The following is a 15,933-nucleotide window of genomic DNA, read 5'->3' on the forward strand; positions in this document are numbered from 1 at the left end:
CTCCACTTGGAGCTGACCTCCACTCTTGTTCATGACCACTCAGGCTGTGAGCACACTCTCTGCTTGGTATCTTTTTTCTAATACTGGAGTAGTTTCTGTTCGTTCCTGATGCTCTCACCTTCCATTAGCTGTGTACAGTTTCATATCATAGCATTTATGAGACTGAGCTGCCTTTTACAGCCTCTGCTGACCAGTTAGAAGCTGAGGCATTGTTGACACTGCCTGAGCAGAGTTTGTACATTGTGGATACTGCACATGTTAAGTTTGATTGACATTTAAAATGTAACCATAATGGTGGAATATCTATTGTGTATAAAGAAAGGCATGGAAACAGCAATGGGGTGCCAATTTGATTTATAAACAAATTGTTATTTCAGAGAAATGATGGAAGCAACTCTATTTTCTTATAAGGCAGAAAAATAAAAACAAAGGAAGAAAATACTCACAAGTAGATGAAGCTGTATTATAAATAGTTACTAAGATGGGTGCAAAATGATCGTCTCCATATCACATGTCAAACAGTGCAAGTGAAAGTTGGGAAAAAATTGCTCAGTTCCTTAGAATGAATGAAAGAAATCTTAAAGCGAGAAGAGGCTAGTGCAGGACTATCCATCCATATAGCACTTTGTAAAATCATTGAGTCATAGTTTCATTGGCAGTATTCTTTTTTTCTGTATTATTGATAAATACCATGATAGCATCTTAGATCTGATGGAGTATAATTTCCTTTAAATAAATGATACCTGCCAATTACTCAGAAATAAAAATAAGTAGGTAGAAAAAAAAGAACGGGTGTTTGGAGGAAGAGCGACACATAAAAGAAAGAAATAGTAAGCATTGTGTAACCATTAGGTACACAGGACTGACGCATGGAGGGACTAGGTGTGCAGGTATTAGCATTATCTGTATTTTTCAGTGAAAATCTATGTGACATCCAAGTTAAGTGATTTGCTTCAATCAGATATTGTGTCAGAATTAACTTGAACCTAGCACTTTGGACTCTCTTTTCTTCCTGGGAAGTAGTTGGAGAACTATCACCTAGGGGTTTGTAGTTGCTATCACAGCTTATATTTAGTTGTTATCTCTGGGAGAGGAGAGAAGAGAAAACTCCAAGAGGCCAATAATGAGTTCACCATTTAAAAGGGAAAGGGAGAATTTTTGATAAAAAGACAATTGGGTGAAACTCCCAAGGAGACAAGAAAATGATTTATGACTTGGTCATACTCTATTACCAAGATTCTGACAGCAACAGGAGATACGGAAGAAAGAAAGAACATAAGCTTGATAAGTGTTTACAAACAACAAAACAAAACAAACAAAAAACCAGAGGAAGCCACAAGATTACTACTGAAACACGAAGAGTCAGCAGGAAAAAGACCCAGACCTCTGCAAGTTAATACAGGAAACCTTTTTATTGAGGTTGAATTTACCATCTCGCCTATTTCCAGGTTTGTTTTTGTTTTTTGAGTTGTTTAAAGAGAGGCATCCTAAATACTTGCTTGTCATACTAGCTTTCAACTCACCCACCCGTAAAGTATTTCCTATCTGGATAAAAGGTAATTGAGTATTCATTTTCTGAATAAATTGTGATTACCCCATACTGGGTTCTCTGCTTCTATTATCATCCACCGTTTTACAATCAATTCTCACAGCCAAATTATCTTGTGATATTTTAACCATGAGACCTTTTCTAAATTCTTCAAATTGCTTTCCTTCAAATGAGGCAGCGTCATCACCTTCTATTTCAAGCCACTTCTCCAGTGTGCATTGTGGGAATACTCTTACACTGGGTGCCACCTCCTCTAGACCTGTGGTCCCCTATCTTTTTGGCACCAGGGACCTGTTTCATGGAAGACAGTTTTTCCATGGACGGGATTAGGGGAGATGGTTTTGGGATGATTCAAGCACATTACATTTATTGTGCACTTTATTTCTATTATTACATTGTAATATAAGATGAAATGATAATACAATTCGCCATAATGCAGAATCAGTGGGAGCCCTGAGCTTGTTTTCTCACAACTAGATGGTGGCTTTTTTCTCATATTGGAGTGGTTTCTGTTCTTTCTTGCTGCTTTCACCTTCCATGAGCCGTGTTTATCAGTCCAGAGAAACCATCTCTCTCATTTGCCACTAAGAACTGGTATGCAGTTCCATAGCACTTTTCAAGTCCGTTTACTCTCCCACTTCTAGATGATTACATGCTGTCTTCTCTCTCAAACTTCCAATATCTCCTGCTCATCCCCCTTCTCCAAGGTGAGAACCTTGCTTTCCACTTTCCAGAGAAAATAAAAGTGTTGAGAGGGAAACATCCCTGCTCTTACTCCACAATCCCAGTCCCTCCTGCTCAGAGTTAATTCACATCTTATTCCTGCTTTTTAAAAGAAAAAAATGTATCTGTTTCTAGTTCAGCTTCCCAAATCTTACCTAGTTGTTTAAATGACATTCAATTGTATCAAAAGTCAATTTAAGCTTTTAAAAGAATGAGTCCTGGAATTTCTCACCTGGTCTGATACCTACTAGATGCAAGGTTGGTATCCTGAAATTTTCCTTCACCATCATCCTAGAGATTCTCTTCACCTTTTACCTGTATTGATCTCTGAATTCACGTAACCTGTATCATCTTCTTCTTGGATTTTTTTTTTTTTCATTTTACTAGTGAACATTCTCCAATAGCTTCCCAAGAAAAGGTACAAGGGAATTAAAAGTTTTGAGACCTTGTGTGTCTGAAATTATCTTTATTCTACTCTCATACTTGATTGATATTTTTGTTAGGATTTTAATTCTTGTTTGGAAATCCTTTTCTTTTAGCATTTTGAAGATATTTCTCCACTGTGTTCTAGATTCCAGAGTTGCTTTTGAGAAAAGTGATGTCATTCTGATGCCTGATCTTTTGTATGTGACCTGGGTTTGTTTCCCCCTGCATTGCAAACTGGGCTTATCTTTACCTCCTCCTCTTCCTACACCCACAGTATTTTGAAATTTCACACTGACGTGCCTTATAATTGGCCTACTTTCATTTATCATGTTAGAACTCAGTGGACCTTTTTAATCTGCAAGCTCATGTCTCCCACTTTGGGAAATTTTCTTGGGTTATCTGTTTAACTCCACATTGTTAATTGTCAGGTCTCATCTTACTAGATGTGTTAGTAACATGTGACACATTTGATCCTTCTCTGTCTTAATGCACTTTCTCCACTTAGCTTCCAAGTCCACACTCTTTTGATTCTCCTACTATTTCAAAAGCCACTACTTCTTAGTAGCTTTTACCGGCTTCTCATCTCCTAAATCTGTAAACATTGGACTGGTCCAGGAATCTACCCACTAATTTTTCTTTTTCTCTATTTGTTCATTCCCTACAGGATTTCTTCCAGTCTCACGGCTTTAAATGCTATGTATACTCTGATGACTCCTAAATTTGTACTGCAGCCAGGACCTAATTCTTTATTTCCAGGCTCAGATACCCAACTCCCAGCTTGGCTAATCTAGTTAGATATTGACTATGAATTTAAAACTTAAAATAATCTGTACAGAACTACTTTTTTCCCCTTTAAAACCCATGAGTTCTGCCATCTTCTCCATCTGAAAAAGTGGAAACTCTGTTTTTGCAGCTGTTCACTTCAAAAACTTTGGAGTCCATCTTGGCTTATCTCTTTCTTTCATACCTCATATTTGATTAAATCCACTGCCAATTCTGATGAACCTGCTCTCAAACGTTTTAACCATTTCTTACCGTCTCCACAGCCACTATCCCGATCCAAGCCATCATCATCTCTCACCTGTATTATTGCAATAGTCTCCCAACAGATGTTTATGCATCTACCCTTATCATTTGTGCCATTTAGTAGGTTGTTGTCTCTCAGCTGCAAACACACTTTCCTGTACAGTGTTTTGTTTTGTTTTTTTAAAGACGGAGTCTTTTTTATTTTTAAAATTAAACCACTGGGAAAATATATCACAGTCTTGAAACAGCAAACAGACAGGCTATATTATCATTTCAAGTAACCAGTTGGTAAAAAGACAGCAAGATTCTTATCAAAATGATAAGGTTCCAGAACTGGGGCAAGAACAACATGTGTCGCAAAGGCCCTGGCAGAAGTGGTCTTTGGTAACAGAAGGCTGTCCCTTTTTGCTCTAAAGGAGTCACAGCTTGCCCCTGAGTTGCTTACTTTTTCTCCCTTGACCTTTGTGTTGCCAAGGGATTGTCTCAATAGAGCTCTGCTATTTCAGGGGGCAAAGTAAGCAATATTGGGTTTAGGCTTTCATTCTATTCTGTTTTATGAAAACTAGATTTTTCCAAACCCAGTAGTTCGTAACTCTCTTAAATGAGCAGCTAACAATTCCTCTTTCAATGTTCATTCCTGACTACTAGCATGTAGGACAATCAAAACCCCTTTTTCCTTCAAGGGTGAGTGTCACTGCAAGATTGTCTCTCTCTCCAGACTCTTCACCATGGAGTCCACCGCCTCCTGCACCCGGAGCTGCTGCAGCTCCACCATGGCGACCCCACACTGCTCCCTGCCGCGCTGGCACTCACATCTTGACACCTTTTTGATGATGGATATTACTTTGCGCTTCCATACAAATCATAAGATTTCTTGTTTTAGTTCTGTGAAAAATGCCATTGGTAATTTGATAGGGATTGCGTGGAATCTGTAAATTGCTTTGAGTAGTACAGTCATTTCACAATGTTGATTTTTCCAATCCAAGATATTACTTCTAAATTAACATTAGTAAACATGAATTCAGTATTTGCTTTACAAAGGATGATTTTAGCCACAGATCGACACAGTGCATTTTAATCATCTGTTGCATGAAGGATGAAACTGAGCAATTCAATTTTGAAGTAGCTTCAAAAATAGTGTTCATATCAGCTGACCTGTTTGAGTTCCTGTCGTTGTTTAAGAGACCGTCATCATTATCTCTTCCACAGTGACACTAAATATGATCATCCAACTCCCTGGGATTCCTTTATTTGGGAATTATTGAACTAAAGTCAAAGTGAAGTAACCCTTCTTACCCAAGGCAATAGCTACCCTCCTTTGCTGATCTGTACTGTAACCTGTCACAAACATTCTCCACTCAGGCTGGACTCTTTGTCATTCCATTAACAGGTTCTTTGCCACTTTTTACACCAGTATTTATACATTTTTTCTTTTAGCTTTATTGATATGCAATTGACAAATAAAATTGTAAGGTGTTTAAAGTGTACAGCATGATGATATGATATACAAATAGATTGTGCATTGTGAGAGGATTCGCCCTTCAAGGTAATTGGCACATCCATCACCTCCCATGTTCACTTTCTTTTGTTTTTGGTGAGAACATTTAAGTTCTACTCTCTCAGCAAATTTTAATTATACACTACATGGTGATCCGTGATTGTCACCATGCTCTACATTAGATCCTCAGACCTAATTCATTTTTTAAGCTCTTTATTGGAATGTAATTGCTTTACACTCTAGTACCAACTTATGAGGTACACCAAAGTGAATCAGCTGTATTTATACACATATCCCCATATTCCCTCCCTCCCGTGACTCCCCACCACTCGCCCCGTCCTGGCCCTCTAAGGCATCACCCATCATCGAGTTGATCTCCCTTTGTTATACAGCAACTTCTCACTAGCTATCTATTTTACAGTTGGTAGTACATATATGTCTATGCTTCTCTCTTACTTTGTCCCAGCTTCCCCTTCTCCCCCTGCCCCCCCCCCAACCCCGTGTCCTCCAGTCCATTCTCTGCATCTGTATCCTTATTCTTGTCCTGTCACTGGGGTCATCAGTACCAACTTTTTTTTTTTTTTTTAGAGCCCGTATATATGAGTTAGCATACAGTATTTGTTTTTCTCTTTCGGGCTTACTTCACTCTGTATGACAGACTCTAGGTCTATCCACCTCATTACATATAGCTCCATTTCATTCCTTTTTATAGCTGAGTAATATTCCATTGTATATATATGCCACATCTTCATCCATTCATTTGTTGATGGGCATTTAGGTTGCTTCCATGTCCTGGCTATTGTAAATAATGCTGCAATGAACATTACGGTACATGTTTCTTTCTGGATTATGGTTTTCTGTGGGTATATGCCCAGGAGTGGGATTACTGGATCATATGGTAGTTCTATTTGTAGTTTTTTAAGGAACCTCCAAATTGTTTTCCATAGTGGCTGTACCAACTTACATTCCCACCAACAGTGCAGGAGAGTTCCCTTTTCTCCACACCATCTCCAACATTTATTGTTTCTAGATGTTTTGATGATGGCCATTCTGACTGGTGTGAGGTGATACCTCATTGTGGCTTTGACTTGCATTTCTCTGATGATGAGTGATGTGGAGCATCTTTTCATGTGTTTGTTGGCCATCTGGATGTCTTCTTTGGAGAAATGTCTATTTAGGTCTTCTGCCCATTTGTGGATTGGGTTGTTTGCTTTTTTGGTATTAAGCTTCATGAGCTGCTTGTATATTTTGGAGATTAATCCTTTGTCTGTTGCTTCATTGGCAAGTATTTTCTCCCATTCTGAGGGTTGCCTTCTTGTCTTGCTTATGGTTTCATTCGCTGTGCAAAAGCTTTTAAGTTTCATTAGGTTCCATTTGTTTATTCTTGATTTTATTTCCATGATTCTAGGAGGTGGGTCAAAAAGGATCTTGCTTTGATGTATGTCGCAGAGTGTTCTGCGTATGCTTCCTTTAGGAGTTTTATAGTGTCTGGCCTTCCATTTAGGTCTTTCATCCATTTTGAATTTATTTTTGTGTATGGTGTTAGGAAGTGTTCTAATTTCATTCTTTGACATGTTGCTGTCCAATTTTCCCAGCACCACTTATTGAAGAGGCTGTCTTTTTTCCATAGTATATTCCTGCCTCCTTTGTCAAAGATAAGGTGCCCATATGTGCTTGAGTTTACCTCTGAGTTCTCTATTTTGTTCCATTGATCTTCCTTTCTGTTTTTGTGCCAGTACCGTACTCTCTTGATCACTGTGGCTGTGTAGTATAGTTTGAAGACAGGAAGCCTGATTCCACCAACTCCATCTTTCCTTCTCAAGATTGCTTTGGCTATTTGGGGTCTTTTGCGTTTCCATACAAATCATAAGATTTCTTGTTCTAGTTCTGTGAAAAATGCCATTGGTAATTTGATAGGGACTGCGTGGAATCTGTAGATTGCTTTGAGTAGTACAGTCATTTTCACAATGTTGATTTTTCCAATCCAAGAACATGGTATGTCCCTCCATCTGTTTGTGTCATCTTTGATTTCTTTCATCAGTGTCTTAAAGTTTTCTGCATACAGATCTTTTGCCTCCTTAGGCAGATTTATTCCTAGGTATTTTATTCTTTTTGTTGCAATGGTAAATGGGAGAGTTGCCTTAATTTCTCTTTCTGCTTTTTCGTTATTAGTGTATAAGAATGCAAGAGATTTCTGCACATTAATTTTGTATCCTGCTACTTTACTAAATTCATCGATTAGTGCTAGCAGTTTTCTGGTAGAGTCTTTAGGGTTTTCTATATATAATATCATGTCATCTGCAAAGAGTGACAATTTTACTTCTTTTCCAATTTGGATTCCTTTTATTTCATTTTCTTCTCTGATTGCTGTGGCTAACACTTCCAAAACTATGTTGAATAATAATGGTGAGAGTGGACACCCTTGTCTTGTTCCTGTTCTTAGAGGGAATTCTTTCAATTTTTCCCCATTTAGAATGATGTTGGCTTTTGGTTTCTCATATATGGCTTTTATTTTCTTGAGGTAATTTCCTTCTCTGCCCATTTTCTGGAGAGTTTTTATCATAAATGGATGTTGAATTTTGTCAAAAGCTTTTTCTGCAACTATTGAGATGATCATATGGATTTTATCCTTCAGTTTGTTGATATGATGTATCACGTTGATTGATTTGCGTATATTGAAGAATCCTTGCCTTCCAGGGATAAACCCCACTTGATCATGGTGTATGATTCTTTTAATGTGCTGTTGGATTCTGTTAGCTAGTATTTTGTTGAGGATTTTTGCATCTATATTCATCAGTGATATTGGCCTATAATTTTCATTTTTTTGTGACATCTTTGCCTGGTTTTGGTATCAGGGTGATGATGGCCTGATAGAATGAGTTTGGGAGTGTTCCTCCTTCTGCTATATTTTGGAAGAGTTTGAGAAGGATGGGTGTCAGCTCTTCTCTAAATGTTTGATAGAATTCTCTGGTGAATCCTTCTGGCCCTGGGCTTTTGTTTGTTGGGAGATTTTTAATCACAGTCTCAATTTCAGTGCTTGTGATTGGTCTGTTCATAGTTTCTATTTCTTCCTGGTTCAGTCTTGGAAGATTGTATTTTTCTAAGAATTTATCCATTGCTTCCAGGTTATCCAATTTATTGGCATATAGTTGCTTGTAGTAGTCTGTCATGATCTTGTGTATTTCTCTGGTGTCCATTGTTAGTTCTCCTTTTTCATTTCTAATTCTGTTGATTTGTGTCTTCTCCCTTTTTTTCTTGATGAGTCTGGCTAATGGTTTATCAATTTTGTTTATCTCCTCAAAGAACCAGCTTTTAGTTTCATTGATCTTTGCTATTGTTTCCTTCCTTTCTTTTTAATTTATTTCTGATCTGATCTTTATGATTTCTTTCCTGCTGCTCACTTTGGGGTTTCTTTGTTCTTCTTTCTCTAGTTGTTTTAGGTGTAGGGTTAGGTTGTTTATTCGGTATTTTTCTTGTTTCTTGAGGTAGAACTGTATTGCTATAAACTTCCCTCTTAGAACTGCTTTTGCTGCATCCCATAGGTTTTGGGTTGTTGTGTTTTCATTGTCATTTGTTTCTAGATATTTTTTGATTTCCTCTTTGATTTCTTTATTGTTTAATAGCATATTGTTTAGTCTCCATGTGTTTGTATTTTTTACCATTTTTTTCCTGTAATTGATATCTAGTCTCATGCATTGTGGTCAGAGAGGATGCTTGATATGATTTCAGTTTTCTTGAATTTACCAAGGCTTGATTTGTGACCCAAGATGTGATCTATCCTGGAAAATGTTCCATGTGCACTTGAGAAGAAAGTGTATTCTGTAGTTTTTGGATGGAATGTCCTATAAATATCAATGAAGTCGAGATGGTCTAATGTGTCATTTAAAGCTTGTGTGTCCTTATTTATTTTCTGCTTGGATGATCTGTCCATTGATGTAAGTGGGGTGTTAAAGTCTCCTATTATTATTGTGTTACTGTCAATTTCCCCTTTTATGGCTGTTAGCATTTGCCTTATGTATTGAGGTACTCCTATATTGGGGGCATAGATATTTACCATTGTGATATGTTCTTCTTGGATGGATCCCTTGATCATTATGGAGTGTCTTTCCTTGTCTCTTGTAATAGTCTTTACTTTAAAGTCTAATTTGTTGGATATGAGTATTGCTACTCCAGCTTTCTTTTGACTTCCATTTGCATGGAATATCTTTTTCCATCCCTTTACTTTCAATCTATATGTGTCCCTTGGTCTGAAGTGGGTTTCTTGTAGGCAGCATATAGGAGGGTCTTGTTTTAGTATCCATCCAGCCAGTCTGTATCTTTTGGTTGGAGCACTTAATCCATTTACATTTAAGGTGATTATTGAGATGTGTTCCTATTACCATTTTCTTAATTGTTTTGGGTTTGATTTTGTAGGTGTTTTCCTTCTCTTGCGTTTCCTGCTTAGAAAAGTTCCTTTAGCAATTGTTGTAAGGCTGGTTTTGTGGTGCTGAATTCTCTTAACGTTTGCTTGCCTGTAAAGCTTTTGATTTCTCCACCGAATCGGAATGAGATTCTTGCTGGGTAGAGTATTCTTGGCTGTAGCTTTTTCTTTTTCAGGACTTTCAGTATATCCTGCCATTCCCTTCTGGCCTGCAGGGGTTCTGCAGAAAGATCAGCTATTATCCTTATGGGTTTTCCCTTATATGTTATTTGTTGCTTTCCTCTTGCTGCTTTTAATATTTTTTCTTTGTGTTTAATTTTCATTAGTTTGATTAATATGTGCCTTGGTGTCTGTACAGTGTTTTTTGGTGTTGAAATCAGGACTCTACAAATCATATTTTTCCTTTGCCAGCTGGTTGTTTGTGAGGCTTTCCTATAGGGGATACTAGATAGAGGCTGGAGGATGAGGAAGAGAGCCTTTCTTCTTCCTATTGGCATCCTGTGGGTTTCCTGTCTGCATCCTTGGGTTTCCTGTCTCCTTACGTTTCTTATAGCATCAACCTAGCAACAGTCCCTTGCCATAGCAGTAGTTGAATCCAATTGGAATTTTTTTCAACACTTTTAAACTGATCAACACACAGATAAGAAATTATCATTCTTGTCTTCTAATGATTTGGCATTTGTAAAACCACAGCAACCCAATCTAAGCAATAAAACCTGTTGTATTCACACAAAATAGAAGAATTAGTCTATGCTTGGCCATCCCAAATTCTTATATTTCCTTATTCTCTTTTCAGGCACTTTCTTCCCACATGGGCTGGTTTTTCTGCTTTAAAGTTTTGCTTTAGCCCATAACAATTATTTTCTGTGATGCTCTTCAGCTCAGGGGGGAAAATGGCCAATATTAGTTGATGTGTCAATTGCTTGCCTCTTACCTGTCTTGGAGTGCAGGTGTTAGTGACAGGGTCGTGATGGTAGACCAGATGATATGTCAAGTCAGGGTCTTCAGCAGGACATGGGTCTTTGGAAAAATATATGCAGAATTATAATATAATTATATATTTAAATACTTATATTTGGAAGATTTAAGAAACTTCCTTATTGTTTTCACAGTTCAAATGATAGGAAATCAAGTTCAGCAATATTCTCTTTTGATTGTTTTGGATTTACAGATTTGTGATTCTTAGGGAAGGTCACAGCCACCTTGGAAAGTACATCAGAATCTAGAGAGACAGTGACCCAAGAGATCTCAATGTTTATGAAAGAGAAATCTGGGCTTGAAAAAGTTTGAGAAACTCTGCTTTACATTGTCCCTTTCCCTTATTTCAGAATCCTATCTCCCAGTCCCAGTGACATGGTATTCCTTCTTTACAAGAGCCTTGTTGCAGAGGCAGGGCCCTATGACTCAAATCTTCTCAATGCCCTGCTGCAACTCTTTTTCCTAAGATGATAACAGGTCATTTAATGAATAGATCTTTGTTGACATATTAATGGCTGATAATGAGTTAATGTTTTACTCCTCTCAGTGTTTTTATGGAACCACCTGGAGGAATTGAAGTGCTTTAGCAAACTAGAATAATTCTCTAACTAGAAAAAGTAGAGACACCTCAGCTGTCTTAGGGGTAGGGGCTGGGGAGGTATCTTCGGGGAAGGATTGGGAAAGACTTTAGTGTTGTTTATGTCCCACCATGTATATGGCTGGTTATTCTTAAAGCTGACCATGCTGCCACAAGATTAATGATGGCGTTTGGAGAACTAATGTGAAACAGACTCTACTTTTCTGTATCACAAAGCCCCATAGAGGGCAGGATTCAAAGTCTACTGCTGTCTTCTAATACCAGAGGCTCTTGGAAGGGTGTATCCTTCTTGGGTTACATCTCAGCTCATCACTGCAACAAATTCTGTGAAACAGAAAGGCTACATTTGTCACATCTTTGCTAGATAATAACCTGTGCCTGATATCACTAAAAAGCCCAGAAGGCAGATGCTTCCTAATACAAATTCTCATTATATGGAAAAGTTTTCTGATTAGAAGCACTTGTGTTAATATGCAATAGCTTTCAGTTGTTATTTATTTGAACAATTGTTTTTCTGCTTCTTTGAAATTCTTTTCTTTTTTTTAAATTGAAGTATAATTGATTTACAATGTTGTGCTAGTTTCAGGTGTACAGAACAGTGAGTCAGTTATGTACACATATATATATTCATTCTTTTTCAGATTTTTTTCCCTTATAGATTATTACAAAATATTGGGTATAGTTCCCTGTGCTATACAGTAGGTCCTTGTTGATTATTTTATTTATAGTGGTGTGTATATGTCAATCCCAAACTCCTAATTTATGCCTCTCCCCTTCCTTGAAATTCTTTGCTCCCTTGAATCACAACACATCTCTTTTTCCTGTCTCTTGTTAGCTTCCTTTTCTGATTTTTCTTTCATCTACCCTCCCTCCTTAATGTTGGTGCTTCCCAGTGTTGTCTCTTAGCTCTCTCTTTTTTTCTCGCTGGATTTGCCTTCTCTTGGAGAAAACATCCACAGCGTTCACCGTCAGCCACAATCACCACTCGTGTAGATCTATCTCAGACGGTGATTCTCTTCTGAGCTTCAGACAGCTACGTGTCTACTGGCTGCCTCCACTGAAAAGTCCCGTAGGCATCTCACATTCACTATGTCCCCAAGGTGAATTAATGATCTTTCCCATCACATCTTCCTTGTCCCTGTATCCTTATCACAGTTATTAGCCCCATTCAGTCAGTCACTGAGGTGACTAACCTTCAAGTCATCCTTGCACCTCCTGGCTTCATCATGTACCTGCAAAGCCCTGACAATATTACTTTCACATTATTCATTAACTTTGTACTGTCTCATTATTTCTCTTGCCATTGCTCTTGTTCAAATGAACTCTTGTTCCTTACCACAGCTCAAATAATGTCCTAAGATCTTTCTTCAATCCATTTTCGCCTACAGTACAGATACATCTTCTGAAACCCAAAATGAAAATTCTTGACTGGCTCCCATCATTTTCTCAGTGAAGTCTCAGCTCATCATCCATCCCTCACCATCTCTCCCATTTGACTCAAACTCCAGCATCACTCATTACTCCTCAAAGACCACGCTCACCAGTAACCTCTGCACTCGTGGAGTGCCCTCTGCCTAGATGGTCCTTCTCCTCATTGTCCCTTACAAGGCTTAGCTCTCCAAAGGCTGGACTCTATCTCTTTCATCTTTTTATAACTGGAGTGTTTGACACATAGACAGTGAATCTTCAGCAAGTAACTGGGTTAATATGTGCCATTAAATCATCAAAAAATAAATAAATGAACCAAAAATCAACAAGATACCCAGAAATTAAGGATAAGAGGAAATCAAATGCTAGAATCTTTTCTTAAATAAAAGGCTGCTTTTTCTTTCTTTTTTATTTAGTTATTTAATTAATGAATTTATTTGGTTGCGTTGGGTCTTAGTTGTGGATCATGGGCTCTTTAGTTGTGGCATGCGAACTCTTGGTTGTGGCACCCATATGGGACCTAGTTCCCTGACCAGGGATTGAACTGGGGCTCCCTGCATTGGGAGCTCGGAGTCTGACCCACTGAGCCCACCAGGGAAGTCCCAAATGCTAGAATCTTTATGGAATTTCCACTAACAGTAGCGAGGAGAATGTTGAGTTGAGAGTCATAATCCTGAACTAAGCCTGATGAACCAGAAGGGCACAGACATCTGGGAAGAAGATGGGAAAAGACTATGACTCAACCCCATTCTATGCACTGGCCAAGAAACGCAGACAAGCCCCAAAGCCATGTGAACTTTTTTTAGACTAATAGTGTTGTGCCCTCCTTTTCCTTGTCAGTTTTCTTGTTCGTCCATTTGGAAACCATACTTCACAATACATTGTGCTGCCATGAGTAGAGATGGTAGCACCGTGCAGGCTGAGGTGTGTAAAAACTTCAGGAAAATGTTAAGGGGGGAAGATGAAGATGAGAGGAAGAGCCCTAAGAATAGTGCAGCTAGAAGTACAATTGGCTGAAGAAGAACTGAAGCCTGCATATGACTCCCTAGCAGTCAGACAGCTGGCCAGTTGGAGTAGAATCTCCTCTCATAGTCCAGTAGAAAGAAGAGATGAATACTTGCAAGACAGTGGAAACCAGGCTCAGGGCTCAGCACTCCAGCATTCTCTCTAGCTCTAGATCCACGAAAGACAATGTACAAACAACTAAATGACCAGTAAGAGGGTAAGAGGACATCATGCACCCATTCTACAGCCAGGTGTTGTTCTGGGTCAGGTCAGTGGTTGTGTGCATGTGTGTGTGTGCATGTGTGTTCACTGTTTATGAAAATAATTTTAAAATATTTGGTGTAGATCTCCCCAAATACTCTGAAACAAAAGGAAAAGTGACCTGAAGGCTCAGAAGAAAAAACAGAAAAATTTTTTTCCAGGGAGAATAAGAAAAAAACTTTTTGAGTCTTAGCTTGATATACTTAATAGGAATTGACCCAATTGTGCTTAATTGGGTACAAAGGATATTTAGGAGAACAGAGAATGAGCTGAAAGTAGAGATGAAAATGGAGATGGCTAAGAGCAGGCAGAATTGCAAAGAAATCAATGCATTTCACATTGGATGCAGCAAAGAGCAGAGTTAGAGTGCAGTCAGTAAAGTCTGTAATATTTAAACTTAAAGAATGTAGAGGGGAAAAAAAGAGACTTACACAATGAGAAATAAATTGAGGACGACACAATGTTTATAGCAGTGCTCTTTACAGTAGCCAAGACATGGAAGCAACCTAAATGTCCATTGACAGATGAATGGATAAAGAAGATGTGGTACATATATACAGTGGAATACTACTCAGCCATAAAAAAGAATGAAATGTCATTTGCATTGGATGGACTTAGAGATTATCATACTAAGTGAAGTAAGTCAGATAGAGAAAGACAAGTATCATATGATAACACTTATATGTGGAATCTAAAAAAATGATACAAATGAACTTATTTATAGAACAGAAACTGACTCAGAGACATAGAAAATGAACTTATGACTTAGAGGGGTGGGATAGGGAGGGTGGGAAGGAGTCACAGGAGAGAGGGGATATGGGGATATATGTATAAATACAGCTGATTTAATTTGTTGTACAGCAAAAACTGGCACAATAGTGTAAAGCAATTATACTCCAATAAAGAGCTTAAAAAAAAAAAGAAAAAAAAAAAAGAAAACGAGCTTATGGTTACCAAAAGGGAAATAGGATAGGGAGGGAAAAATTAGAAGTTTGGGATTAGCAGATACAAACTACTATATACATAAAACAGATAAACAACAAGGTCCTACTGTATAGCATAGGGAACTATAATCAATATCTTGTAATAAACTATAATGGAAAAGAATCTGAAAAGAATGTATATATATTCTATATGTATTCAGTTATATAAATATATCTGAATTGCTTTGCTGTACGTGAGAAACTAACACAATGTTATAAATCAACTATACTTCAATATAAAATTTATAAATTAAAAGAAATTTTAGAAAAGAAATAAGATGGAGGAGAAAGAAAGGAGATCCATGTATGTTACAAGTTTTCTGAAGAAGAATCAAAAAAGAATAAAAAATAAGCAACCATCAGACCCAATCAGAAAAAACATGTTAAAAAATCTTTTCTGAAGCAAGACCTGGCCCACAGATTAAAGGCACTTGTCACATTCTCAGGTCAAATTAATGGGAAAAGACCCACATTGGCATATTCTGCCAACATTTTTACATTCAAGGATAAAGAGAAAAATTCTACAAGCACTGAGTCAGAAAAACATGGTTTACTTACAAAGGAGTAAGAATCAAGGTGGCTTCAGACTTCTCCATATCATTGAATTTTTGGAGAGATGTCATAGTAGGTACAGAGATTTGAACAGCGGAATTCTTTCTCCAGCCAAGTTGTCTGTTCATATGTAATACAAGGGCTCAGAACGTGTATTTCTCAGATACCCTTCTTGAATTACTTGATTATATAATATGTTCTGAGTATATGTGTACCAGATCTGAGTGCTGAATACTCAAAGATACAAAATTTGCAGTATAAGATATTAATAGTAAAATCCACAAGCTGTTAAAAATGCAGGGACTCAACAGTGGTGTGTGGTCACTATTTTAAAACCAGCTCTGGGAGTGAGGAGGAACAACCTGATTCGTAGAGTTTGTCAACTTTCATGGTGTAAGAATGGCTCCTGTGGCCGATTTCAAGCTACCAGCGTGATGTCAGTGTGGAATTGAGATGTGCAGTTGATGCTCACGTGCATTTAGGAAC

The 15,933-nt window shown here is 37.8% G+C and overlaps 1 protein-coding gene across 1 annotated transcript in view; it reads left to right on the top strand.

The window, feature by feature from the left end:
- ST8SIA1 (ST8 alpha-N-acetyl-neuraminide alpha-2,8-sialyltransferase 1) overlaps positions 1–15,933 on the top strand; it is a 147,285-nt gene that overhangs the window by 102,754 nt on the left and 28,598 nt on the right. The gene's annotated exons all lie outside the window — the stretch shown is intronic.

This window comes from Hippopotamus amphibius, chromosome 12 (assembly GCF_030028045.1).
Source record: "Hippopotamus amphibius kiboko isolate mHipAmp2 chromosome 12, mHipAmp2.hap2, whole genome shotgun sequence".
Lineage (NCBI taxonomy): Eukaryota > Metazoa > Chordata > Mammalia > Artiodactyla > Hippopotamidae > Hippopotamus > Hippopotamus amphibius.